Below are 27586 nucleotides of genomic sequence, written 5' to 3' on the forward strand. Positions count from 1 at the left end.
AGAAAGTTCCTGTTTTCTTCTTTAATAAGTGGAGTCACAAACTCTTGTCTTCTTTCCTTTCAGTTTAAACCAAATACTGAATATTAATTAACTGCTGCTCTGTGTCAAGTAACTGTGGCTGCTAAAAGAGAAACAAAGTAGGTTATGCTCTAAAGAAATACGGTCTAGAGGAGAAGATGGACATACAAAGGCGTCATCATGCACAGTGAGAAATATAGCCCTGGATCAATGTATTCTGTGTACAAAAGAGAAAAATTTAGCTATATATGGTCATGGCATCACACAGGGAAGGCTATTTTAAATGCTTAAGATTTTAGCTCATTTTTGAAGAAGGGAAGAAAATTTGTTTGCAGTTTGAACAAAGAGGAAGCTGCAGCCACATTTGCAAGGCATGAAAGTGGGAAATGTCTGGCGTGTTATAAAAAAAAATAGTTTGGTATTGGTAGAACATAAATTTGTGTGTAAGCAAGTGATGAAGTCAGCTCTGCAGAAAGCCAGCAACAGGATCTTCTCCTCAAAGAGAAGAAAACATGGCGTTTGGTGCACTTCATCCTCAGCTAGCAGGAAGGACAGGAGCTCAGTGAAATTATCAAAAGATAAGGACCAACGTGGGTAAAGACTCAGATTTCAGAATTTCTATTACTTTCCCATGCACAGTCATTACCCTGTTTGTTTCCTCAAAACAACAATCAGTGAGACCTTTACAAGAATGTGTAACTTTGAGCTTTTTTGGGTTTTTGGTTTTTTTCTGAGAGAAGTGAAAAACAAAGAAACTGCGGGGAGATCCTGCACAGGCTGAGATATAGACTTCCCTAGACTTCACTTTCACTTTTCACTTTCATGCATTGGAGAAGGAAATGGCAACCCACTCCAGTACTCGTGCCTGGAAAACCCCATGGGCAGAGGAGCCTGGTAGGCTGCAGTCCATGGGGTTGCGAAGAGTCGGACACGACTGAGCGATTTCCCTTTCACTTTTCACTTTCCTACATTGGAGAAGGAAATGGCAACCCACTCCAGTGTTCTTGCCTGGAGAATCCCAGGGACAGGGGAGCCTGGTGGGCTGCCGTCTATGGGGTCGCACAGAGTCGGATACGACTGAAGTGACTTAGCAGCAGCAGCGGCAGCGAAGAATGGGTCCAGGCATACCAAAATAAAGATAAGCAGGCAAGCTATACAATGAAACTCATCAGAAGGCAAGAACAGGTGTGGTGTGTGAAATACCTTTTGGGGTCTGAGAAAGGGCCCAGGGGTGTGGCCTGAAGGGTTACTAGTGAGAGGTATTTTTCTCTCACGTATAAATCAAGCCAAGGCATGCCTCCCTCAGTTTGAAGATGAAGTCTCCTGCCCCCAGGAGAGGACATGAGGCTAGATATGAGCACTCTGTCCCAAGGTCTGGAAGCATTAATGGGCATGTGATTCTCTCTTCTTATTGATAAACCATCCTGACTCAAGAATCTTGTCTAAGGATGATGTGAGTTTATCCGTCTTGATGGCCAGGAGAATCAGCCACTTGAGGAGCAAAGTAAAATATGCAAATTATTTTTTGAAAACAAAGGGGGAAAAAATTGAAACACAACACAAAAGCATACACTCAGAATCATCAGATCTTGGGGATGAAACAGAATACAGAGATCAGAAGTTAAATGCCGCTCAAGAAATTGAATCCCCTCCAGTATCTCCCCGACAAGCAGAAACAGTAACGTATGGTAGGTCCATATATGAGATGAAGAGTTGGGATGCTTACTTGCAAAACAGGGTAACAGTGTTATATATCACATAGGGATCTGTTTACTGAAAACGTTTTCCTTCCCAAATATCTGACATCCAGTAACTTCTCCACATGTATGTTCTCTGAGTAACAGCTAAAGAATGTACAATGGCTAATGGGTTCCCTGTGGGGGTCTGGAGAATATCAAATCTGTGTACTAGGTCTCTGTTTTTTTAAGCTCACAATGTTGGAATGAGTCAGTTTATTTCAGCAAGATGTACTGGCTAGAGGTGTGGGATGTTGCATATCTGTTGAATAATGACTGTGTGCTGGGGATGGTGGAAGGAAGTCAAGTGGAGATTATTATCTCTTCTCAACATCAGCATTGAGATGTGGGTGTATTACTAGCCTCACAGATGAGTAAACTGAGTTTGAATAATTTTCCTAAGCTCCCATTGCTGCTGACAGTCAAAAGAAAAATCAATGGCCAGTGCTGTTGTTTGTCAAAAAATCATGCTGTCTCCAACAAATGGTGCAGGGACAACTGGATAGTTACAGGCTAAAGAATCAAGTTGGACCCCCTGCTTCACACCACACACAAAAATCAACTCAAAACAGATCATGCCTAAATGTAAGAGCTAAAACTATAAAGATCTTAGAAAACGTAAGGATCATTCTTCATAACTTTAAGGAAGGCAAAAGGGTGATTCTAGGGAACCCACAGGTTAGGCAGTTGGTGATTCAGTTGGTAAAGAGTCTGCCTGCAATGCAGAAAACCCAGGTTTGATCCCTGAGTTGGGATGATTCCCTGAAGAAGGAAATGGCAACCCACTCCAGTGTTTTTGCCTGGATAATCCCATGGACAGAGGAGCCTGGTGGACTGCAGTCCATGGGGTCCCAAGAGTAGAGCACAATTCAGCAACTAAACCTTCCTGCCTACATAGTTGATTTACAATGTTGTGTTGGTTTCAGGTGTGCCATAAAGTGGTTCAGTTATACATATATCTCATGTAGGTTATCACAGAATATTGAGCAGATTTCTGTGTGCTCTATAGTAGGTCTTCGTTGCTTGTCTGTATCTTCTAACTAGCGTGTGTGTCTGTTCATCCCACCTCCTGATTTATCCCTCCTCTCACCATTTCTCCTTTGGTAATCATAAGTTTGTTTTTGATATCTGTAAGTCTTTTTCTGCTTTGTAAATAAGTTCATTTGTATCATTTTCATTTTTTAAAAATCGGATTCAGCATGTAAGTGATATCACATGATACTTGTCTTTCTATGTCTGACTCACTGCGCGTAGTGTGATAATCTCTGGATCTGTCCATATTGCTGCAGATGATATTATTTCATTCTTCTTTATGGCTGAGTAATATCCCATTATATATATTATATATATATATATAATATTCATATTTTAGTTTAGTTTAAGGCAATAGTTTGATAGTAAAAGCACATGTGAAAAAAACAGATAAATTGGATGACATCAAACTTAAAAATTTTGTGCTACCATTAAGTATGAGAAGACAGCTATGACTCAATAATAAAAAGACAGCTCAATGAAAAACAGGGAAAGGATTTGAATAGATATCTTTTCCAAAAGGTATATAAATGACTAATAAGCACATGAAAAGGTATTCAATATTCTTAATCATTAGGGCAATGCAAATCAAAATTACAATAGTCCCCGCTTATCCATGGTTTTACTTTCTATGCTTTCAATTACTCATGGTCAACCTTGGTCCTAAAATATCAAAAGGAAAATTCTAGAAATAAACCAATTCATAAATTTTAAATTGCATGCTTTTCCAATTAGTATGATGAAATCTCTCACTGTCCCACTCCTTCCCTTCCAGGAAGTGAATCATCCCTTTGTCTAGCATGTCTGTTAGTCGCTTAGTAGCCTTCTTGGTTATTAAATCAACTGTCAAGTTATCTCAGCGCTTGTGTTCAAGTAACTCTTATTTTACTTAATGATGGCCCCAAAGTGCAAGAGCAGTGATGCTGACAATTCAGATATGCCAAAGAGAAGCTGTAAAGTGCTTCCTTTCAGTGACAAGGTAAAGGTTCTCAACTTAATAAGGAAAGAAAAAAAAATGATATGTTGAATTTGCTAAGATCTATGGTAAGAAAGAATCTTCTATTTGTGAAATTGTGAAGAAAGTAAAAGGAATCAATGCTAGTTTTGCTGCAGCACCTCAAGCTGTGAAAGTTATGGCCATAGTGCATGATAAATGCTTAGTGAAGATGGAAAAGCATTGAATTTATACAGTAAGGTATTTTGAGAGACAAGGCAAAAGAGAGAGACCATATCCACGAAACCTTTAATATAATATATTGTTTAAATTGTTCTATTTTATTACTAGGTATTGTTGTTTATCTCTAACAGTGCCTAATTTGCAAATCAACATTTATAATAAATATGTATCAGTCAGTTCAGTTTAGTCGCTCAGTCTTGTCTGACTCTTTGAGACCCCATGGACTGCAGTATGCCAGGCTGCCCTGTCCATCACCATCACCTGGAGGTTGCTCAAACTCATGTCCATCGAGTTGGTGATGCCATCCAACCATCTCATTCTCTGTCATCCCCTTCTTCTCCTGCCTTCAATCTTTCCCAGAATCAGGGTCTTTACTAATGTGTCAGTTCTTCACATCAGGTGGCCAAAGTATTGGAGCTTCAGCATCAGTCCTTCCAATGAATATTGAGGACTGATTTCCTTTAGGATTGACTGGTTTGATCTCCTTGCAGTCCAAAGGACTCTCAAGAGTCTTCTCCAACACCACAGTTCAAAAGCATCAATTTTTTGGCACTAAGCTTTCTTTATGGTCCAATTCTCATATCCATACGGGACAACTGGAAAAACCATAGCTTTGACTATACAGACCTTTGTCAGCAAAATAATGCCTCTGCTTTTTAAAATGCTGTCTAGGTTTGTCATAACTTTTTTACCAAGGAGCAAGTATCTTTTAATTTCATGGCTGCAGTCACCATCTGCAGTGATTTTGGAGCCCAAGAAAATAAAGTTCATCACTGTTTCCATTATTTCCCCATCTTCTTGCCATGCAGTGATGGTACCCAGATGCCATGATCTTCGCTTTTTAAATGGTGGGTTTTAAGCTAACTTTTTCACCTTCCTCTTTCACTTTCGTCAAGAGGCTCTTTAGTTACTCTTCACTTTTTGCCATAAGGGTGGTGTCATCTGCATATCTGAGGTTATTGATATTTCTCCTGGCAATCATGATTCCAGTTTGTGCTTCATCCAGCCCAGCATTTCACATGACATACTCTGCATGTAAGTTAAATAAGCAGGGTGACAATATACAGCCTTGATGTACTCCTTTCCCAATTTGGAACCAGTCCGTTGTTTCATATCCAGTTCTAACTGTTGCTTCTTGAGCTGCTTACAGATTTCTCAGGAGGCAGGTCGGGTGGTCTGGTATTCCCATATCTTTAAGAATTTTCAACAGTTTGTTGTGATCCACATAGTCAAAGGCTTTGGCATAGTCAATAAAGCAGAAATAGATGTTTTTCTGGAATTCTCTTGTTTTTTCTATGATTCAACAGGTGTTGGCAACTTGATCTCTCATTCCTCTGTCTTTTCTAAATCCAGCTTGAACATCTAGAAGTGCTCAGTTCATGTACTGCTGAAGCCTGGCTTGGAGAATTTTGAGTATCACTTTGCTAGTGTGTGAGATGAGTGCAATTGTGCAGTAGTTTGAGCATTCTTTGGCATTGCCTTTCTTTGGGATTGGAATGAAAACGGGCCTTTTCCAGTTATGTGGCCACTGCTGAGTTTTCAAATTTGCTGACATATTGAGTGCAGCACTTTCACAGCATCTTCTTTTAGAATTTGAAATAGCTCAATTAGAATGCCATCATCTCCTCTAGCTTTGTTCGTAGTGATGCTTCCTATGGCTGACTTGACTTTGCACTCCAAGCTGTCTGGCTCTAGGTGAATGACCACACTATCGGGGTTATCTGGGTCATTAAGATCTTTTTTGTAAGGTTCTTCTGTATATTCTTGCCACCTGTTCTTAATATCTTCTGCTTCCATGTATGTGTATGAGAAAACATAATATGTATTTGGTATATATTTTATTCAGTACTAGTCTGTGGTTTTACGCATCCACTGAGGATCTTGGAAATTATCCTCTGAGGGTAAGAAATGTTACTGTGCAACAAAATACCATTGCATACCCACTAGGATAGTTCAAACTAAAAGGACAGAAAATAGTAAGTGTTGGAAAGAATGTAAAGAATTTGAAACCCTGATAACAATGCTGGGGCTTCCCAGGTAGTGCTAGTGGTAAAGAACCCACCTGCCAGTGCAGGAGATATAAGAAACTCTGGTTCAATCCCTGGGCTGGAAATATCCCCTGGAGAAGGGCATGGCAACCCACTCCAGTATTCTTGCCTGTGAGAATCCCATGGACAGAGGAGCATGGTGGGCTTCAGTCTATAAGGTTGCAAAGAGTTGGACATGACTGAAGCAATTTAGTAGGCATGTAAAATGGCAGGGTCCCTTTGGGAAACAGTTTGAAAGTTCTTCAAAATATTAAGTATAGAGTTTTCATATTACCTAACAATTCCACTCTTATGGATATCCTTAAGGAACAGAGAGCATATATATATATATATACACAAGAGCACTTGGACATAAATGTATGTAGTAGCATTATTCACAGAGAAGGCAATGGCACCCCACTCCAGTACTCTTGGCTGGAAAATCCCAGGGACGGGGGAGCCTGGTAGGCTACAGTCCATGGGGTCACGAAGAGTCGGACACAACTGAGTGACTTCACTTTCACTTTTCACTTTCATGCATTGGAGAAGGAAACGGCAACCCACTCCAGTGTTCTTGCCTGGAGAATCCCATGGACGGAGGAGCCTGTTAGGCTGCAGTCCATGGGGTCGCTAAGAGTCGGATATGACTGAGCGACTTCACTTTCACTTTTCACTTTCACGCATTGGAAAAGGAAATGGCAACCCACTCCAGTGTTCTTGCCTGGAGAATCCCAGGGAGGGAGCCTGGTGGGCTGCTGTCTATGGGGTCGCACAGAGTCGGACACGACTGAGGCAACTTCGCAGCAGCAGCAGCAGTGGTTGCCTGTAACAGGCGGTTGAGAGGTGACTGGGATATAGGCTAACAGGTATAGGATTTCTTTTCAGAGGATATAGATGCTTTAAAATTAGATTGTGGTTTTTCACAGGATTGAGTTTCCCTGAGAATTTACTAAAAAGTTTAAATTTTATACTTTAAATGGTTTGGGAATAGCAAGTGAATTGTATCTCAATAAAACCATTTAAGGTCTTCCCTGGTGATTACCTCTATGACTTTTGGGGGGCTTCTGTCTCTGTAAGCCTCACTGTTTCTCATCTGTAAAGTAGAACAAGAGATTGTCATGAGGATTAAATGAGATAATGTATGTAAAATGCTTAGAGAGTGCCTGATATACCTAAGTGCTTTGTCAGATGTTGCTTTTCCCATCTCCCCCCAGTTCTCCCATTTTACCAAAAAATCTCCAGGTCTAGTCACTGCAACCATTTCCTAATACCTGCCAGCAACAGCAGTCTCTGTGCTTTATGACTGTGTTTATTGTCTGTCCTCAGAGGGAAGAGCATGGACTTGTTCAAGATAGTTTGGTTCAAAGCCTGATTCTACCATAATAGCTTATTAGTCAGCCCCTTCAGCGTTCAGTTTTATTAACTGATCAATGATTAGTATTTTTGCCTGGAAATGCTGTTATGAGAATTGAATGTTGTGAGTCATGATAATATGGAAAAGCCCAGGCACGGTACTGGGCACTGTGAAGAGACACTCATCCAATATAAGCTGTCTTCTCTCCCCAACCCTTTCCGGCTTTCAGCCTCAATGAAATAAAATGATCTAATAAGAAAAAAAATGCACTTGACATGGGGGGGGGGGAAACACCTTGGCTGATGGTTTTCTCTGCCAGAAAGATCTTACCCAGAGCTTCCTAAATGACTCCAATTAAGAGGCATTTTTTGAAGTCATAACATGTACGCTGTTTTTATTCCCTGTTTCTCCAATGATCAGGTTAGATGGAAAGAAATAGGCTACTTCAGTTTCACACAGAGTTTTATGAAAAATTTAAACTCTAACCATTCCTGCTCCCCAAATTGGCATTTATTAAAGTTATGAGGAGAGTTTGCAAGCAGGAACTACATCAAAAATATGCACAGGGCTCTTGGAGAGTTACTTTCTGCAAGTGATGATGTCTTACTGTCAGTCTTTGAAAGAAATATCAAAAAGGTAATGTGAGCTGAAGCTTAAGATTTCTCAATATGTCCATTTGAGTTACAAAGGATTTTTATGCTCCATTTCAGACATTATTTAAACATTGTTATTCCTGCAAACATGCCACCCAGAGATAAGGTTTTGCTCTGAACCACATCGAAATGCAGATTGGTCTAGAAAGTCAGTTTCAAAGTGCCTTCTTGGAGGTAACTGTTTATTAAGCCTTGGAGGAATTTCAATTGCAAACCCTCAGTGGAAAGCAAGGGGAGCAGTAAGATTTGTAATATTCTCCTTAATCATGTGATTTGCACAACACTGGTACAGTTACAATCTAAATAAAGTTCCCGGAGCCATCAGGGCATTATACTGTAGCTGCTTCATTTAATCTAATGGCCCACATTTAGGTAATTTTCATGCATTTTAATCTATTTAATGATCACCTTTCTCAGGTGATTTACAGCAACTGGATGTCTGGGGCTCAGGTGCCTAGGAGCCATGTACTGTACAATAAACCAGAAGATACTCCTGGAAAATGTATGTTTTGGTTAGATCTGCCCTCATTAAGCACCAGGATAATATTTGCTGAGGATGTCCTTCTGCCTAATAAGATTTATTACTGTACATTGTATAGGCACCCAAAGAACATAATTAGTCTAACTACTGTAGGATATATTGAAATACTGAGCCCTTTAGTGGACCAATAGACCACTAGAGACCTAAGACCAGGCAGGATGCCCCAGACTTTTCTATGCAAGATGATCAGTGTAGGAGCTCCTTTACACTGTAAGAGACTTAGGGCTCACTTCATTCATCCATGGCTCTGAAAAGCCCCGTAAAATGAAGATCTGTTTTGTTTGCTGTGATCTGTGCTTCTTAAATGTCAATCATAGAACCCATCCTACCTTGTAACCCTTTTTTACATCCTTTAGAATATACCTCATGAAAGAGATCTTTAGCCTATATCCAATATCAGTTTTTTGAAAAAATACAATATAAATTTGGAGACAGACACAATTAGGCTTCCCTCTGGCACTTGCAAACATTGAGCTCTCACAGCATAAGCTATTTCAGCTCTCTGAGCCTTGCTTTCACCTTTCGAAAACATACGTTTTCGATTCCTGAGGGGTTTAAGTGAGAAAATATATGCGAAATTACCAGAGAGGTGTCTGGCACATAGTAGGCTTAAATCCATATTAGTGTCTTTCTTATATTTTATGCAGTCTCTAGAAGGCTGGAAATGCAGCCATAAATAAGATGGTTCCTATTTAGCAGAGTTGTAGATTTTTCTCAGTGAAAGTCTGGTCTCTGTTTAATGTGGCCTTCTGAACAGACATTTTGGGAGGCCTGTTGTGGAGCTCTCGCCTTAAATGAGGACTTACTATTTGTCAGATGGCGTACTGTGCTGTTCCTTGTTTCATCATCATGGCAATCCCATGAAGCAAGCATTCTGAATGGGAGAGCTAGGTCTGCTAGAGATAACGACCTAAAATCACACATCCGGGGCTGGAGAAGTGGGCAACAGACTTAGCATTATCTCATTTTAAAAATCTGTCATTAATAACCACTAGGTTATTCCTTATCACTAAGAATATGTTCTTTTTAAACAATATTTATTTATTTGGATCTTTGAGTCTAGTTGGGCCATGTGAGATCTTTCCTCATGGTGCTCCTGCTCCCTAGTTGAGGCTCATGGGCTCCAAAGCACATGTGTTTCAGTAGTTGCAGTGCACGGGCTTAGTCACCCCTCGGCATGTGGGATATTAGTTTCCCAACCAGGAACTGGCAAATCCCCTCCATTGCAAGGTGGATTCTTACCCACTGGATCACCAGGGCACTTGTTCTTGTCTCCAAGAACTTGTTCTTAAACTTCCGAGTATGGGATCAACAACCAGTCATGAAAAGAGAGCTTGAAAGGAAGAGAATGAGGGAAAAAGGAAAATAAGTAGAAAGATAAATAAAAAAAAGCAAAAAAGGAGCCAGACTGTGAATGAGACTTGGGCCAACTGGGCCATGTCTGGCAGCCAAGGAGGTTCTCAGGTGATTCTGTGGCATCATTGTTTGGCAGAATTCTGCAAAGTATTGTGAATCTGTCAGAGCCTGGCAAATGCCATGCCTCATTAGGCAATGCAAAGTTCACAGTGTTTAATATAGATTAAAATACTATTCTGTTTGCCAAGATTTTGTCTATCATGCGTATACAAGAAATGGTAGAAATTCCCCTAGACTTTTGTCCCAGTAACATCAAAAGGTCCTCTCATTTTTCCATTGTGGGTTATAATTTAGACCTCTATGAAAGTCTGTCAGTAAAGGTGAGAGGTTTGCAAGAGCTAATTAACATTTAACTCATTATTAACTATAGGATTTTTACAGAAATTAAGGCCTGTGACTGGCGATTTTTATTTTGGCTGGCCAAAAATTAATTCTGACATTTCACTATCACTTTGCAGGTTATCACATTCAACAGTTACACCTGACACACCTATAATGTCTTCTGATTTTTGTGAAATGTTGTCTTCAATCCTCTCTTCTGTGGAGACAAAGGAGCATTCTCCAGCACCATGAGTTTCATTTTCACTTTCTGTATCAGAATCAGTTGCTAAGGATTTTTTGTCTTTTTGTTGGTCTCATATTCACATCATCTGAATCAGAACTACATTCTGAAGAACTAATCTTCTGACCCTAATACATATGCTACTAGGACAGTCAGAAAAAGTATCTGCATGAAGTTTATCTGAAAATTGTTATTCACTAAAAATTTCATGATGTGCCATTTTTAAAAATTTTAAGTTTATAAAATACACTCAAGGTTGGAACAAAAACCTGATGGAGCAATATGTGAATGACAATGACAGTCATAGGTTGTATAATGAACCCTTGATCAGTTTTAAGCTGTAACAACTTTGCATGGTGATGTTCATTGTATCACTCTCTAAAAGTATATTAATAATCTCTGGTCAGTAATATGTTAGGATATTCAAGTTGATGATGAGGAAATCATACTTTGACCAAAGTTTGAAGTTGGGGATGATTTTAAATAAGAGCTTTTGCAGACCTCGAGTTTAAATAATTTTGGAAAGTGACAAAATAGTTATCTTTGAATATTTAGAGTGGTGTCATGTTAAATAGGCAAGAAATCCGTATTTTGGACATCTTTATCCATAACTATAACAGGAAATCATCTGGAAAGCTGGTCTACATAAATATACTACAGCTATGTTCATCTTATTTAATCAATTAACATATGTTTATTCAACTTATGTCTATCATGTACATACTGATGCCTGGAGTTGGGACATATAAAGAAGATATAAAGACAACAGGTCTAGGGAATTCCCTGGCAGTCCAGTGGTTAGGATGCCCCCCTTTCGCTGCTGAGGGCCCAGATCCAATCCCTGGTCGGGGAACTAAGATCCTACAAGCCACATGTTTTGGCAAAAAATAAACAAGACTACAGACTTGGACGTGTGCATGAAGCTCACTGAGAGAAAGAAATGCAAAAGTCATACTAAGTGAACTGAGCTCCAAGAGAAGATCATTTGCATTGGGAGCCTAGGGAGAGAAGGGCTAATTTTTATAGAGGAAGATAATCTGTATTAAAATTTCCAAAAGGAGTGATGTTCCAGTTAAATGTTGAGGGAGCGTAGGATTTTGACTGGGAGATGGTAGGCAAAGAAAACCCGAAGCAGGGGGAACTTGTAGGGCAAAGCCAAGAAGGTGTGCGGTGGGCTGATGTGCTCCATGAGGCTCAGCCAGCTTGGAATGCTCAAAGCTGCCTGTGTCCCTGGTGAGGGCAGCCTTTGAGCTGAACCTGTTGGGTGCAGAGGAACCTGGTCCTCATGGGCTTTGGATATTATCCCATGGGGAACAGAAATCCACAGAAGGACTTAAGCAAGACAAGAATGAATGCCCATCACATAGAAGACCACTTCAGCATCGCTGTGCCTGGGTAAACCATTTCATGAGATAAAGAGACATCACAGAGGAGTCAGAAAGGGTCCCTCCAGCATCCACGTGCACATGGCAGCCATCCTCACTGAAAACCCGCCCTCTGGGAAGAATGATGTGCTGTCCATTCAGTAAGAGAAAATCCGCCACATAAAAACTTGGCATAACATCTCAGATCCTTTAGTAGAGTTTCGAATCACACAAAATAGCATAGCTTGGGCAGACTTTAAGTTCTATGTATTTTATAGGGCTATTTTGTATTGTCAGAAGTCTAAGATTAAAGAGGCATCAAAGATAATTTAATTTGATCTTTCAGCTGATGCTTGAATCACTTCTATAAAACTCCTGTCAAAGGTTGCCCAGTCTCTGATTATTTAGAGTGACAGGAAACTCACCTTCTGCCCAAATAAAAGTGCTGATCAAACCAGTGGGGACACATGAGGTATTGGAACACAGTGATGGGCAAGTGTGTCCAGGTGGTTAAGTGACCACTGCTCTCGGAGCCTGGGGGACTTGTGAAGATCTCCGTTCACGGAGGGGTTTTGTGTCTTCACAGTGGAGTCACGTTCTGAGCAGAATCTACACTGGGATTCAGATGCAAAAGCTAGGAAGTGAAGAAGTCAAGTGGTAGGATTCATGGGCTGGTTGAATCAGCATTATCTGAAGCACGGGGTAAGAATGGGGGCTGGTCACTGCAGATGGATCGTAAGGGGAGATGGCAGAAACAGGACTGGTTCAGGGAAAAAGCTCAGGAAAAAGACCATGAAGCTGTGAGATTCATCAGAGCACGGTCTTATGAATAAGGTCTACAGAGTGAAGGCACAGGGTTTTAAGGAAACAAGTGAGCCTGGAGAAAGCCTGGATGAGTCAGAGCCAGGATGGATCATTTGGGTTCACAGTTCAACATTTGCTGAGTGGTTTCCTATGCAATGCAGTGGGCTTGGTGTCAGCCTTTCTCTACAGGGAGCTGACAGTTCCTTGCACCTTGGCTGATATTTAACTACACACAGGCCTTGATTTGACTTTAAACCCCAAGGCAAATTCTTTCAGTGCGGAGGCCCCTCTTCTCTTCCTGCTACTGTTTTTATTTTGAAAATGTTGAACATGTTAGGCAAAAATCAGCTGATGAAGGAAGTGCCTATTAGCAATGTGTGTGATGGGGGAAGGGTAGCCTTTCGTGTGCTGCAAGGAACATAGAGGGCAAAGAACATCCCTGAACTGATCTTTTTAGGAAATTGCAGAGTGAAAAACAAAGGACAGATTTTCAAACTAGATTTCCTCTCTGAAAGAACATCCTGAGACATCGCTATTAGTCATAGATACATAATTTAAAGGTTCAAAAGAAGTGTCAGAAAACAATTTTCATGCCAATTTTTCAAACTCAAAATGGAGGGATGAAAGATATAGGAGGCACTGAGGTCATGAACATGCATATCTTTCAGGCTTAATGTCCCAATGTAGCAATTAGAAAAATCAGGTAATTGGACAGTTCCTTTGTCAAGATAACTGGTTAAATCAGCTCAGCAGGTGAAAATCTGGGAGCTTGGTTTTGAGCATAAACTCACTAAATAAGATTTTAAATACATATTTAGGACAAGAAAATCAGATTCTTGTGCTGTGATTATAAAGCGCAAGTTCATGAAAGAAAACCGGGAAGAAAGCAAATCAACGTATATTCTCACTCTCTCTCTGTCTCCACATATAAACACACACAGATACACACACAGACTCCACACATGAACACATACTGTCAGGAGAACATTTCAGCTTTGCTACGGTAACTAGTCACGGAACAGCAAGACCTGTAGAAGGAAGCTAAAGGGTATTGTCCTACCTGGATCAACTAGTGAGCGCTTCAAACCCATCACCTCTAGGACTTAACTCGTGTGTTCTCCCCTTGCAACTCTTTTCACTTCCTGTTTCTCCAGATTTGGAAAAAAGCACTAAATCTACCCCTATGTGCAGATTAGAGACCTGGGTATCGTTCTTTATAACTATTTCCCTCTCCCCTCTTTTAAAAGCAATGTCTATGTTCTGTGTAGTCCTGAATGATTTCCCAAATCTAACCACCACCCCCTCCCACTGCCACTCCCTGTGTCCAAGGTACCATTGTCACTAAACTGGACTGGCTGCCAACCATCTGTTACCACGCATTCTTCTTGTTCCCAGTCGAATCCATATTCTCACAGGACAGCTGCCCAATGAGCCTTTTAAGATATAAACTTAATCATGAACCCCAGCCCTGCCCCATTGCTTGAAAACTGTTAGCTTCTCACTGGGGCTTCCCTGGTGGCTCAGTGGTAAAGAATCTGCCTGCCAATGCAGGAGACACGAGTTTGATCCTTGGGTCAGGAAGATACCCTGGAGAAGGAAATGGCAACTTCCTCCGTGTTCTGGCCTGGGAAATCCCATTGTCAGAGGTGTCTGGCAGGCTACAGTCCATGGGGTCACAAAAGGGTCAGACACGATTTAGTGACTAACCAACGACCACTTCTCATTGTTCTTGGAAAAAAAAAAAAAAAAAATCCTGAATGGACCTACATATTCCTTCATTAGACCCTGACTTATCCCTGGATTTATCTGTGTCTTTATTCCCGTCTGCCTTAGTATCTGTTCTAGACATAGATCCTTCAGTTTGCCTCGAGCTTGCCTTCAAAGCCTTCCCATATCTTTCCCATTACATGAAACTCTACTCATTTCTTAAAACTCAGTGATTTCTGTATCACTCAGAACTTAAAGGTACATTCACAGGGAGTTTTCCCAGACCCCCTGGACTGAATCAGTCCCCTGCTTGAAGCCTGTTTGATGTCACTTTTATTGTTGTTGAAATTAGTTGTTTAATAACTATTGACCCTGCTGGAACTGTAAGTTCCATTAATGTAAGAAAAGATGTGTGCTGTGAACCAGCATATCCCCAGAGACTGAAACAGCATCTCAAACTGAAAAAAAGTCCTATAAAAAGCATTTGTAAAGTGACCCAATGAATCCCTTGAGTGGCCTTTGGTTTATTGGCATCATAATGAGTGGTACTGATAAACCACATGGATCCAAAGTTAATATGAAGTTCTGAGCCCACATCCTCAAAACCAGCTTCCCATGAGTGTATGGAGGAAAGGGAACTGAAGATTCTGGTTAACTAGACACGTAATTAAAATAAAATACTCCTGGATGCAGTTGTTAAAGAAGTGATTCTGTAAAGATAAGTAGATTATCTGGGGCAAAAAAACGTGGTACTTCTGTTCCACTCTGCGCTGTGTAGGATATCCCTGCGATATTCTGGTCAGACCTGGGACTTAACGTATTTGAACAGTCCGGAGGTGAGAGAAGAGGATACTGACGAGGACAGGGAACCATGGTAACCAGGAGGTATAGTCGAAGTTCTTGGGGAAGTACTTGGGAACTCTGTTAAAAAATCTGAAAAACTCTCATGTTTGTGATGAAAATGTCCTACATGACCTAAAAGAGAAAGAGTGGCAGCAGTTCTTGGGTGAATTTTGGGTGGAGCCAGATGATGGCTGTCTGTATGGAGAACAGTCTTGATTAAACATCCTGGACTGTGATATAGGTTCCGCCCTAGATTGAAAGAGCGTGCAAGGTGTCAGCATTCTCAGGAGGTGGAATGGGCAAACCCAGAAAGTTGTAAGATGTCTGCCTCTTGATTTGGCCCAGTGTAGACTGGCGGGTCACACGGTGCTGGCAGTCAAGGCGTGTTTGGAATTGGCGTGTGGCCATACCAGTTTCCTATTTAACTGGCATTTATTTGAGGGGCTTTCCTGGTGGCTCAGATGGTAAAGAATCTGCCTGCAATTGGGGAGACCTGGGTTCAGTAGCTGGGTTGGAAGATTCCTTGGAGAAGGGAATGGCAACCCACTCCATTATTCTTGCCTGGAAAATCCCACGGGCTGCGGTCCGTGGGGTCACAATGAGTTGGACACAGCTGAGTGATTAACACTTTCACTTTTTTATTTGAGAAGACACTGTGTGCCTGAAATTGTGCTGGGCTTGTTCACAAATGCTGACTTATTAGTGCCACACCACAGCTCCATAAGATAGATAATACACTTTTGTAATCCTGTTTTGCAGGTAATGAAAGTGAAACTTCGCAAAGTAAAGAGACCTCTTCGAAATAGGCTAATGATCCTTTTTCTAGAAGATTTTGCTTTAACATTTACTTATTTACCAATTATTTGGCTGCATCAGGTCTTAGCTGTGGCGTGCGGGGTCTTTCACAGCGGCACACGCAGGCTCACTGTTGCTGTTCTCCAGTTTCTTTTGCTGCGGAGCACGGGCTCTAGATGGCCTGGGCTTAGTTGCCCCATGGCGTGTGGGATCTTAGTTCCTTGAAGCAGGTATCGAGCCTGCCTCCTCTACATTGGAAGTCAGATTCTCAACCACTGGACCACCAGGGATGTCCTGGGAAATGATACTTTGCCGGTGGTTCTTCTTTTCCAAAACCCCACAGTCCCGTTTTGCTTTTTCCAAGTAACACTTTGAGGCCGTTCCAGGGCTCATGAGCTCTAATTCTTCCATACTGAGCTTGATGCCAAAATGGCCAGCACACTTAGAAACCTGGACACAGTGATGACCCCTGGCCACAACGGAACAAAAAAGACAGAAGTCTTCAAACTGGGTCATTCCTAATGAACAGATGTAGCTGAGATTACAGAGAATGAAGTAGGGTAGTAATGTGTGAGTGTGCTCAGTGGCTGTGGTCGTTTCCAACCTGCTGCCCTATGGACTATAGCCTGCCAGGCTCCTGTGTCCATGGGATTTTCCAGGCAAGAATATCGGAGTGGGTTGCCATGCCCTCCTTCAGGGAATCTTCCTGATCTGCGGATTGAACCTGCATCTCCCATGTCTCCTGCAGGTGAATTCTTTACCACTGAGCCACCAGGGAAACCCAGAGTAATAATAGTGGCAGAATATTTGTGATATAGGGCAGGCTGGCTCTTTTAAGTATTTTATTCATGTTTCTTAGGGGTAGAAGTACAAGACTTAGCAACCAGGGGCTTATGACTCAAGCCATTGAAGGCAAAACCTGAAAAATCATAATAAAGACTTCATGATGCTCATAATTAGGCTAAAAATAAGAGCATATGGCAGCTGAGGGAAAACATGAGCTGCATATATTGGATTTCCAGTAGACGGAGTTGAAGAGGAATGGATATGTGAAGGCATATTATTGTAGGTGAAGACAGGAAAGAAGTGGATGGAATTAATAACAATTCATCTGGAAAAGTAAGGGAGCTCTGCAGTGATAAATAGAAGTAGAAGAAAACAAACGAATAAACAAAGCAAAGGATAAATAGCCAATAATGTGAGATGCTGAAAGCCCAAGCTGCCATCAAAGACAATAAAAAGTATGGGGATGGATATATAAAAGATAAAAAGAGGCAAGAACAGAATGCGTAAGGCAAAAGTGAGGATAAGAAATGTCTTTTTCAAACAATATAAGAAATCTCTTAGTTAATGGGTGAGAGGCATGTAGCTCATAAACCTCTTATGAAAGTAGAGTGGAAATAAGGATGCTCCAAAAGCACTGGTTAGACATCCTGAGAAAGCCGGGGTGGTGCAGCAAAGTAGAAGAGAAAGAGGGAGGTGTTATAATGTAGGGATTTGTTTTTCTTCCTGCTGGGAAGTGGTGTGGGAAGAATGGGGAGGCATATCTGAAAGAGCACAGATGAATTTGGGGATCATACCATTGGGGTTAGAGTGTTGGCATTATACTGTGGAGACAATATGCCCTTTGTCACTTTTCCCAACCTCTATAACCTTATGTTTTCTCTGTTGAGCGGAAATTATTAGTCCTTACAACTGGTGCACTGTTGTGAGCATCTGATATGAAGAAAGTGTGTCAGTGGTCTACAAAAGCGCCACCCGCATGACAGCTATTCTGATTGCAAAGTCAGATGGTAGCGTGGAAAGAGCTATCCCAAAAATGAACAGGAGAGAAGGCAGGAAATTCACCTTGACTGAACCCTTGCAGTATTCTGGGCACATACGCACATTAATACTCTGATTCCTCACAATAACCTCATGACAATGACATTAATTTCCCCAAACTTCAGAAGCACAAATGGAGGTGCAGAAAGCTTAAATGAAATGTCTTAGGTCTCTCTGCTAATGATTGATCAATCTGGAAACCAAGCCCAAATTTCTGAACACGGAATTCTTATTCTTTGCATCACATCAGCCAATACCAGTTAAATTATATGAACTAGTGAGATCTGTTTGGCTCAGATGCCTAAAAGCTGTGACTTTTGGAGTCTTACTGTTTGGAGTCCTGTTTTCTCTCCTTAACTTCAAAGAGATTTGTTTTCACCTCCAATCCCTTGAGTTGGCAAAGGACCTTCAGTATACGAGGTGTCTTAGGAGTCCGTGAGTTTGAAAAATTACACCAGCTCCACTTTCTCCATCCCAGTAAACCTGCCAGCAGTAGAAGGCACACGGAAGACTTACAAAGACCCCCAAAAGCCAATGGCAGCAAAGCAGGAAAGGAAAGGACCAAAGACAGAGAGCCCTGAGGGGCCTCCTCTGCTCCATCTTTCTATCAGCTCAGTCAGCAGACCTTTAATTTAGTTAGAAACTTCAGCTCCCATGGATGCGGGCAGCGCTTAGAAATGTGTTCTCAGCAAGGGAGGTGTCAGGATGGATTCACGAGAGGTGTTTCATGCCTCACAAATCACCCTGAATCTTTCATATACATTAAAAAATTAGTAGACAAAACTGGGGCCGTGGTGTATAATTTACCTAGAGTTGCGAGATGTTTTTGATACGGAGCAGGGCAAAAGATTTATCTGTGGGCGCATTAAGCCATGCTTGGAACACAGTGCATTGGCTCTGCGTTTGCACCTATCAGAGGGGGTAGTAGAGAAAGCTGTGTCATGAGGCAGTAAATATGGGCGTAGCGCAGAGAAATATTAGCTTCATTTTTCTTTCCCTTCTGCAGAGGCCTCTCTGAAGGACAGTATTGCCCCCTGTATGAATGAGTTTAAAATGCATAAACAAGGGAGTCTGATGGCCTCATTCGGAGGGTCCAGCAGGGATCTACCTCCTTTCAGATAATGAGATTGTATTCAGAGTAGGTATGCCACCGTGTGAGAAAATGAACTTAATAGAAATATCACTCCTATTTACAACCAAAGGAACACAGGTGAAATATGCTGAAAAGAGAATGAATTCATGGACTGAAATGTCTTTTTTTTTTAACGTTTGGAAAAGCACTTAGTATGTGACCCTCATCCTGTGGATAAATGTACTCTGAGTTTATAGTAATTCAAACCTCTGAGTTATGTTTAGCTAAGGTTGAAAGAGTTTGAAAATCCAGCCTTGAGCTACGTTTACTGGCAGAAGATCAGTGTCTTATATTCACTTTCTGCCTCATTTCTAGATTCTAAAACTCTCAGAAGTTGACTCCAGAATCTTTTTCTCAACCGAGTATGTACCCCACAGTTGAGGCTACAAGGACACAGGTTTGCCCTTGACTCTGTAAACAGTAATTGTGTCTTGATCAGTGATGAAAAGACACACCATCTCTTCAGTTAACAGAAAATCATGCGACTGTGAAGAAGTTTAATTGTTTTTTCTTCCTTTTGGCCCTTTGGCTCTCCAGAACACGGGTGTGTGTCTCCTCAGAGATCTCATGTTGGGAATGAGTGTAGAGATCTTTGACTTGCAGAACACACAGATGCATCTCTACAAATGAACCCAAGTTGTAGGAGGTGGTATTTATGGACTAGCTCGGTGAAGCTAGTCTCCCTGGAATATAGTGACTTTGCAAACTGTTGGAACTGGAATATAGAGAAACCACTTCTTTCTTAAGATGGTTAGAGAGTAGAGGAATGAGAATTGGTGGACTGGAAAGGAGAGGGGATAGGCAATGCTGATGATGGTCTTGCTGATATATAATCAATTCTCAGTGCCTGAAGACGGTCTGTGTTTCTGAGTTACCCACCTTCCTGTGGCTCTTTTATAGGTGGTTCATTTGAGTCATACAACGTACCTGCCTTACCTCCATTTTTTAACTGAATTTCAGCATTTTCATGATTTCTTAGAGTTACGTCATCTTTGACTAGCAGAATTAGAGTATACATGTATGGTTGACAAGCCATTAGCCCAGGATTCTGGGGCTCGGGACCCTCTAAGAAGTGGATATCTAGGTAGAGTCATGATCCATCAGAGTGGCTTCAAAATCAGCCCCTCCCTTCTGGCTACCTGATTTCCTCTCTCTTGCCTGATAAGAAACCCAGATTCCTTTTTATGGATGTGGGAAATAAAATGAGATGAATGAGTCAGAGGCTTAAATTGTTATAAAACTATTAAAGAGAAATCCGTCTTAAGTTATCACCTGAGGGGCCGGTAAAAATTGGTCGTCATAGAGGTGGATTTTTAAATAAAGGTTGAACAAAATTACACTCAGATCCCTAAGGATGCTTCTAAATGATCTTTTAAAACAGGGGGTTATGCAGGGAGGTGACCTTCCTGCCTCACTGCCTGTAAGTGTTATACCAAGATACCCTGTGTCGAGCAAGGCTTAAAAGATCTGCACATCCTCAAAGAGTCCGTGTGTCCCCCTGGGTCTTCTATTATCTTGCCCAGAGTGATGCACTACTCTTGGAAACAAGGCAGTCAGGGCTTCCTTCAAAACTGGGTACTCACCTGAAATTTCAACCCTTGAAAATTCAGGATCCTTTGGAGAATCTTTGACTTCTGCAGATATCTGCATACATAGTGATCTAGAGCCCCATCTCCACTATGTCTCTCCCTTGCTTAGAAAGCTGCCACGCTTGCCCTGGTGTTCATGGTGCCTTGGCCCATCATCAATACCACTCCTGACTCTGCATCATGTTCTACTGGACTCCGCCGTACACAGGTGAGTAGAAACTTCCTCAACCATCACCTCCTGTGTTAAGAGTTTCTAAACCCAGGGTAACAGAGATAGGTTTTTGTTTCTTTGTGTCCTGTACCCACCATGCCATCTACTCAGCACACAGGTTTGTAATTGCCTATGACTGAGTCTGTAAGTCTGCAATTATCTCCAAGACAGAGACAGTGGCTCGAGCAGCACTTCCCCCCATGCTTCGAGGAGGGTTTGATCCACTTTAGGGAGGGAGTAAATGTTTACTGAATGAAAAATAATGAATGAATGGGTGAGGGGAGGGCTTTTTCTGGAAAGGCTAGTGGAAGCTTTTCCCATCTCCAAGGCACATCTGATCATTCCCAACCCCCTGGCGGTTCCTCACACACTATTCACAGTTCAGATCCTCCCAGTCCATCAAGAGCCCATCCAATAGTGCGCTTCCTCTACGAACTCATCTCCTCCAATAATGTCAGCCGACAGCTGCGTAGTCAGGGAGCCAGTTTGTGTGGATGGTTTGGGGAGTGGTGGGAAAGAGAATAAGCTTCAGGGAAGTTTTGCTTTAGGGTGCAGTGGTTTAAGCGGGAGGGAAAAACTTTTCCTTCTTGACTTGATTTTCAGTCTTCCTGAGCAAGGTAAAAGATGGAGCAGAGTGGGAGTGGATGATGTCAGAAAGGAAACACAGGCTGGTGAGCTTCATCTCCCAGATGTGGGAATAGGGCTGTGGGTTCTAGCTAACTCTGTGCCAGATGTGTTTACCAGTTGAGGGGTAGGGGTAGACAATCCCATCCACCCATTTCAGAGGGGCACCTATTCTCAAGGATGCTTTTTCTCAAAGTGAGATGTTTAAGATCTACCTGAAATTGACACCTTTGGCGGCAGCAAGAGGCAGCCACAGAGAAGAGCCCCTCATCAGCCACCATCCTCCTGGAGGTAGATATTTCACCTCCAGGAGAGTTTACACCAGATGAAAACCACTTTCCAAAGCAGTTAGTCCAGGTATGCAGAGGTGAATAAGACCCACTGCACCACTGTGTCTGCACCTGCCTAAGAAGAACATTGTTTCTGGGCTTCAGACAGGATAATTGTTGTTAGTTGCGATACCACATTCTGTTAGGAGGGGGCTTTTGTTGATAGTTTTTTATGACCATGACTCCATTAAGCTTCCTTACGCTCTCTACTAGAGGAAACATCCTGCATCCTTTACAGATAGGCAAAAATGAGGCTTGGAGAAGTATGGCACTTCTATAGAGGAAGCAGCTGTGGGACTTGGGAATGAGTCTCTGTGTCCTGCTTCCTAGGTTACCTGGCAGCCTGAGCTCAGCTTTTCTCTTTGCATCATCTAAAAATCTCCACAATCAGTCAAAAGATTTATATTTTCCTATTGCCTTAGCAGCTTCTTCCAAACAATTTTTTTTCTCCTCAATACAAGGAATGAACTTAAAGGAAAATATTAAATTAAAAAATGAGCTTGCAAAGCAAGATTCTACTTTGACCCTAATATCTGCCTCAGATTCCTTCCTGCACATGTACACCTTTATCAAACACAATTCACCTTCTGTGGAAACAGGATGAGATTGAAGTCGTGGCCAAAGGCAGGAACGGAAGTGTGGGCATTACTGGGACAAATAACAAGCAAGTGGATGATGGCTGTGAGGAATTTCAGGTGCTAGACCACTAATTGCTGATGTTTTCCAAGAGTAGAGGAATTAGGGCAGATTATAATTTTAGTACAATTATTTTGAAAAATGAATTTTAAAGATTGAGGTTACTGATTTTTTTGTATTCTTTCCTATTAGACGGAATAAAACAATCTTATTAATATAGCCTTATGCCAGACCATTCCCTTAGTGCCATGAGATTTCACACACAACCTCACTGGACATCTGAAAAGCAGCTGCATGAGCAACTTCAGAAATAAATACCTATGAACTCTCCTGGTGGTCCAGGGGTTAAAACTCTGCTCTCCCAATGCAGGGGATCCGGGTTCCATCCCTAGTCAGGAAACTAAATCCTACGTGCCCCGCCACTAAAATTCTGAGCGCCGCAATGAAGACCCAGCAGAGTCAGATAGATAGATAGATACTTAAACGTCCACATCTGATGGGCACATGCTGCTTTTCTTAAGACAAGGAATATGTTTCTTAGATGAGCTTGATCTCAAAGGAATGATACAGAAAAGATGATATAGCAGACTTTTATGATACTCTAATTTGATTCAAAATCACACCCAATTCAAAATTTAAAAGTAACTTCTTTGAAAAAATTGCCGTTTTCCTCCCCCCTGATGAGAATACACAGTCACTTTGAGGAATTTGGGGAACTAATGCAAAAAGCAAAGAAAACAAAAAACACACAGAATCTCACTTCTCAGATGTAGTTGTTAATAATTTGGTAAATTCTCTCTGTATTTGTTAACTTCATTTATCATTTTTCCCACTTGTCAGGTATCATAGTGCCTGTAGAACTTTATATATGTTCTCATAATCCTTTTAAGACTCCCTGATACTTGCTTCCCCATGTTGATAAAATTCTTCATAAACATTTTAATAGCAATCCAGTGTTTTATGATATAGCTACCTTTATTCCCTTATGTTGTGAATTTGGGTTCTTTGAATGCATTTCTTAATGAAAGCAGGATATAAGCAAAGTGAATTTGAATTTATTAATAATTTGCAAGAAGAATGTATGAAATCATAGAATTGTTTAAAAAGATGTGTTTTATTTTTGATTTTGGCTGTGGTGGTCTTCATCGCTGCACGTGGGCTCTCTAGCTGCCGTGAGAGGGGGCGACTCTCCATTGCGGTGTGTGGGCTTCTCGCTGTGGTGGGACTTGTTGCCGTGCACAGGCCCAGGCGCACAGTCCCAGGCGCACAGGCCCAGTAGCTGCAGCACATGGGCTCTAGAGCACGGGCTCTGTAGTTGTGGCACATGGGCTTGGTTGCTCCGAGGCACGTGGTTCTTCCCAGAGCAGGGATCGAACGAACCGTGTCATCCTCTGCATTGGCAGATGGATTTCTAACCACTGGACCACCAGAGAAGACCCAGAAATCATAGAATTTTTAAAGCTAAAAGACATTTGGAAGCTCAAGTGCCCAACCACTTTGTCTGTTTCAGAAATCTGAGAATCCCAATCCAGAGAGAGGGGACTGTTCTAGAGTGACACTGTGAATGAGCAGTGGAGGGAAGATTGGAACTTAAATCCCAGAGATCATCCTCCCAGGTCTCACCTTTCCTTGTGGAAGGCATTTTCCTTCCAGAAAGGCAATGCCCTCGTCTACCCTGAGAAGGATTACTTAGGGAACCACCATCCCGGGCCCCAGAAGAACTAAAGATGGGACAAAATGGTGAGCCAGCACAGGACACCTGCTGTTATTTCAGGCTTAAACAAGATCTTTTGCCCAACCAAATCAGAATTTTGCTCTGAGAACACCTGGGATAGTGGGCTTCAAAAAGTTTCAGGTGCCAACATCAGAGAGAGTACCAGTGACCCCATGTTCTGAAACATCCTAGACCTCTCATGCATCATACCTAAGAGTCCTTACTGTGGTATTCAAGCAAAAAAACAGACTTCCCAATCTTAAGACCTTTGTCAAGTGTGTAAGAGGGTAAGGAAAAGAGTTACTTGAAGAAGATCGTTGAGATGGGAAAGTGGCCAGGCTTTGGGGGATGCCACAAAACACATAACTTTCCTCATCTGTGAAATAGGGATAATGGTATGCCTTTTTCTTAAGTTTATTTTAATAATAAATTGAATGAAATAAAATATTTAGTATGATATTTAGTGTTATGCACGCTTCCCTTGTGGCTCAGCTGGTAAAGAATCCCCCTGCAATGCGGGAGACCTGAGTTCAATCCTTGGGTTGGAAAGATTCCCTGGAGAAGGGAAAGGCTACCCAGTCTAGTTTTCTGGCCTGGAGAATCCCATGGACTGTACATGGGGTTGCAAAGAGCCAGATACGACTGAGTGACTTTCAGTTTCACTTAGCATTATGCATACGATGTGCGTGAGTCAGTGTTCTAGAGAGATATATTTTAAATAATTGGCTCACACAGTTATGGAGGACAGTGAGTCCTAAGACCAGCAGGATACATCAGCAAGCTTGAGACCAAGGATTGTTGATTGTTTGGTTTCAGTCTCAGTCTGAGACCCAGAAGACCCAATGGCATAGTTCCCATCCAAAGACTAGCAGGCTTGAAGTGAAGAAAAAGCTGATGTTTCAGTTGAGGTCCCATGTCAGGAAAAAAAAAGCTGATGTCTAGTCCAAAGGGTATTGGACAGGAAGAGTTCTCTGTTACACAGGGGACGGTCAGCCTTTTGTTCTACCTAGAGCATCAGCTGATTGGACGAGACCCACCCACATTAGGGAGAGCAATCTGCTTTACTCAGTGTACTGATTTAAATGCTTATCTCATTGAAAAACATTCTTACAAATACATCCAGGTAATTCTTTGATCAAATATCTGGGTACCTTGTGGCCAGTCAAGTTGCCACATAATGTTAACACTCAGACACATTCTAAGAATTCTCAAATGGTGAATATTGAGTGTTCTTGTGATTTTTAATAGTTTAGATTATTTTATCTTTCTTCATACTCCCTTTAAGGAAAATAAAAACAAACAAATTCTGGATGATGATGGAGAGGCATGGTTTTAATAATACCTTAATTGCAACCTGAAGTTTGGCCAGACTGAGTCTTGCAGTTTGCGACCTTGAAAGTTTAAACATTTTGTTGACCAAAATATCTGACATGAAAAGTTTTGGAGAATTCTTATCATAAGACTCATCTAGGAGTGACCTGTAAAACACACTTTTAAAGGTGTTGGTAATATTCTCTATGTGTCTCTATCTATAGACATGTGACTCCACATCTCAATTCAGTTCAGTCGCTCAGTCATGTCAGATTCTTTGTGACCCCATGAACTGCAGCACACCAGGCCAGCCTGTCAATCACGAACTCCCAGAGTCCACCCAAACCCATGTCCATTGAGTCAGTGATGCCATCCAGCCATCTCATCCTCTGTCGTCCCCTTCTCCTCCTGCCCTCAATCTTTTCCTCCTCCTGCAACAGGGTCTTTTCAAATGAGTCAGCTCCTTGCATCAGATGGCCAAAGTACTAGAGTTTCAGCTTCAACATCAATCCTTCCAATGAACACCCAGGACTGATCTCCGTTAGAATGGACTGGTTGGCTCTCCTTGCAGTCCAAGGGACTCTCAACACCGCAGTTCAAAAGCATCAGTTCTCCAGCACTCAGCTTTCTTTATTGTCCAACTCTCACATCCATACATGACCACTGGAAAAACCATAGCCTTGACTAGACGGACTTTTGTTGACAAAGTAATGTCTCTGCTTTTTAATATGCTGTCTAGGTTGATAATAACTTTCCTTCCAAAGGGTAACCATCTTTTAATTTCATGGCTGCAGTCACCATCTGCAGTGATTTTGGAGCCCAGAAAAATAGTCAGCCACTGTTTCCATTATTTCCCTATCTATTTGCCATGAAGTGATGGGACCAGATGCCATGATCTTAATTTTCTGAATGTTGAGCTTTAAGCCAACTTTTTCACTCTCCTCTTTCACTTTCATCAAGAAGCTCTTTAGTTCTTCACTTTTTGCCATAAGTTTGGTATCATCTGAATATCTGAGGTTATTGATATTTCTCCCAGCAATCTTGATTCCAGCTTGTGCTTCCTCCAGCCTAGCGTTTCTCATGATGTACTCTGCATAGAAGTTAAATAAGCAGGGTGACAATATACAGCCTTGACGTACTCCTTTTCCTATTTGGAACCAGTCTGTTGTTCCATGTCCAGTTCTAACTGTTGCTTCCTGACCTGCATATAGGTTTCTCAGAAGGCAGGTCAAGTGGTCTGGTATTCCCATCTCTTGAAGAATTTTCCACAGTTTTTTGTGATCCACACAGTCAAAGGCTTTGGCATAGTCAATAAAACAGAAATAGATGTTTTTCTGGAACTTTCTTGCTTTTTCAGTAATCCAGTGTATGTTGACAATTTGATCTCTGGTTCCTCTGCCTTTTCTAAAACCAGCTTGAACATCTGGAATTTTACGGTTCATGTATTGCTGAAGCCTGGCTTGGAGAATTTTAAGCATCACTTTACTAGCATGCGAGATGAGTGCAATTGTGCGGTAGTTTGAGCATTCTTTGGCATTGCCTTTCTTTGGGATTGGAATGAAAACGGACCTTTTCCAGTCCTGCGGCCACTGCTGAGTTTTCCAAATTTGCTGGCATATTGAGTGCAGCACTTTTACAGTGTCGTCTTTCAGGATTTGAAATAGCTCAACTGGAATTCCATCACCTATACTAGCTTTGTTCGTAGTGATGCTTCCTAAGGCCCACTTGACTTCACATTCCAGGATGTCTGGCTCTAGGTGAGTGATCACACCATCGTGATTATCTAGGTCATGAGGATCTTTTTTGTACAGTTCTTCTGTGTATTCTTGCCACCTCTTCTTAATATCTTCTGCTTCTGTTAGGTCCATACCATTTCTATCCTTTATTGATCCCATCTTTGCATGAAATGTTCCCTTGGTATCTCTAATTTTCTTGAAGAGATCTCTAGTCTTTCCCATTCTATTGTTTTCCTCTATTTCTTTGCATTGATTGCTGAGGAAGGCTTTCTTATGTCTCCTTGCTATTCTTTGGAACTCTGCATTCAAATGGGTATATCTTTCCTTTTCTCCTTTGCTTTTTGCTTCCCTTCTTTTCACAGCTATTTGTAAGGCCTCCTCAGACAGCCATTTTGCTTTTTTGCATTTCCTTTTCTTGGGGATGGTCTTGATTCCTGTCTCCTGTACAATG

This window comes from Ovis canadensis, chromosome 14 (genome assembly GCF_042477335.2).
Source record: "Ovis canadensis isolate MfBH-ARS-UI-01 breed Bighorn chromosome 14, ARS-UI_OviCan_v2, whole genome shotgun sequence".
NCBI classification, from domain to species: Eukaryota; Metazoa; Chordata; class Mammalia; order Artiodactyla; family Bovidae; genus Ovis; species Ovis canadensis.